At 52.7% G+C, this 2,365-nt stretch overlaps 1 pseudogene; it reads left to right on the top strand.

Moving 5' to 3' along the window:
- LOC107181758 overlaps positions 1-704 on the top strand; it is a 2,827-nt pseudogene extending 2,123 nt beyond the window's left edge.
- Positions 705-2,365: the final 1,661 nt, after the last annotated feature.

Raw genomic sequence — 2,365 nt, 5'->3', positions numbered from 1 at the left:
CAGAACCAGTCGGCGCCGTGGACTTCTCTGGTCCCTCATCCTCACGACCGCCAGCCCTGGACTGACAAACACAGATACGTTGACCTGCAGCCTCTGCCTGCAGACCTTCCCGCTGGAGGCCATCACGGCTTTCGTGGACCACAAGCAGCAGGGCTGTCTGCCCTCTCGAGGCCCCAGCTCTTGCCGGACTCAGAACTGGAGAACCTGAAGGCGTTGACTTGCCTCCGCTGCGGCCAACAGTTCACCGAGGCCTGGACACTGCTGCGCCATGCCCAGTGGGACCATGGACTGTCCATCTACCGGACCGAATCCGAGGCCCCAGAGACCCCGCTGCTGGGCCTGGCAGAGGTGGCTGCAGCAAGGTCAGCAGCGGTGGGGCAGGAAGTGGAGGCCCAGGGCTCCGGGGCGAACAGCCTCCCCCGGCGGAGCCCCACCTGCGCTGTGTGCATGAAGACCCTCAGCTCCTTCAGCAACCTCAAGGTGCACCTGCGCCTGCACGCGGCGAGCGGTCCTATGCCTGTGACCAGTGTCCTTACACCTGTGCCCACAGCAGCAAGCTCAACCGCCACAAGAAGACCCACCACCCGGGGCTGCAACCTCAGAGCCCCTACACGGCCAAGGCCAGTCAGGAACAGGCCTCAGCTGCACCTCCATATACTCTTAATATTGGGGCTGAGAATGGCACCGAATCTAACAGTGATTAAGTGAAATATTTGACTTCCCACCATGCACTGAATTTCCAAGTGGCTGACCATAGACTAGAACTCTGATGATCTGACCTCGGATTTAGAGAGAATGGCTGCATAAAGTGGCTTTAGCACCAAATTTCCTGGAAGCTCTGTCAGTTGATCTAATATAAGTCAGTCCTTGTAGCTCACTGATTTTTTTGACGAGCTTGACAAGATACAAGCCCCAGTGGAAAACGAAATCCCAGGCAGCCACAGCCAGGCCGGGGCACGCGGCAGCCCTCTGCTGTCCATCTTCACTGGAAACTAAAGGCCTCAGGCACAGGCAGCAGGACCCTGCAAAGAAAGCTGCTTTCTTTCTTTTCTGTTTGTTTGTTTCTCTTTGTTTGTTTAAACCATGTAAAAAATGAGAAATATTTATTTCTTTATACTTGTTTATATTCCAATATTTAAGCTAAAAATTCTGGCTGCTTTCCTATTTATTTATTTATTGTTTAAAGTATTACAAATAGTAGTACATATGTCTCCTTTTTTTCCCAATTGACCTTATAGTCAATGTTCACTTCTCGCTGTGAGACACCTGCTTCCCGCACCGCTGTCTCTAGGCTGTGAGGGTCTCACTCCCTCCTTCCACTCTTGGAAAACAGGAAGAAGGGGAGCGGGAAGGGGGAGGAGCAGAGTAACACAGAAGTCCCCTCCCAGGGGCTACCATATTTGAGCACCCCCTCACCACATGCCGACTGGGGTGCTGTATATCCCTTTTCTTACTTCATGCCCAAAGCACACATTTTACAGGCACCTAAAGAACAAAGAGGTGAATCCCTCCCCAAGTCCCACAGCCAGGCAGTGGCACCCAGGTCCCTCTAACTCCCTTTGACACAGATGCAGTGGAAGTGCCTGGGGGTGACCTGCCAGGAGCCAAGTCCCAGACCAAACCACCAGGGGCCCTGAGACTCAGAGCCTGTTCTCTGTGTGCCAGTGCCCACCTCTGGGTGACAGCCAGGGAGGCACCCCCCTGCCCACCAAAACAAAACCCAGAAACTGCACAGATCTGAAGGTCCCTTCAGCACACAGTGGGTCCAATGGGATGGGGTCAGGCCAATCTGGATCCAGCTCAGCCCTTTCCCTGCTGTGGGGTTTCAGGGGAGCATCCTACTTACTGCCTTTAAAAATGGGGCTGAGAAGACCCGCCTTGCAGGGCTACGGGCAGATAGAAGGTTCCAGCGTTGGGAGCCTGAAGTGGAGCCCTGGCCAACACCAGAAAGAAAAGGCCCAGCGTGGCTTTCTTTCCACCCCACCTGCATGTGAGATTTTTTTAAAAAGAAAGCCATAGCAACATTTTCTTTTGTTACTCACCTGCCAGGGTTTTTAAGGACACAAATGGCTCGCACAGAGGCATGGGAAACGTGAGTGGCCTGGTTTTACTTTATATTTATGAAACTAGGAAACAAAACAGCTTTTTCTCAAAGCCTGCACTCAATCCAGTAGAAAGAAAGGGGGGGGAGGGAAGGAGGATCAGGCTGTGCAGTTGAGAAGTCAAAAGAGATCTGTGATGAGCTGAGCCTGTAGAAAACTAAAGAAAAGGAATTACACGTCTTCATTTGCCGTGAACAGCACTCACTGCCGTGGCCTAAATTACCCAGAGACTTGAATGGGAAACCAGCTCTCCAGCTCATCTC

Source organism: Myotis davidii, unplaced genomic scaffold, assembly GCF_000327345.1.
Source record: "Myotis davidii unplaced genomic scaffold, ASM32734v1 scaffold733, whole genome shotgun sequence".
NCBI lineage: Eukaryota > Metazoa > Chordata > Mammalia > Chiroptera > Vespertilionidae > Myotis > Myotis davidii.
Note: the sequence above shows the minus strand (reverse complement) of the source record. Positions and strands in the feature narration are given on the sequence as shown.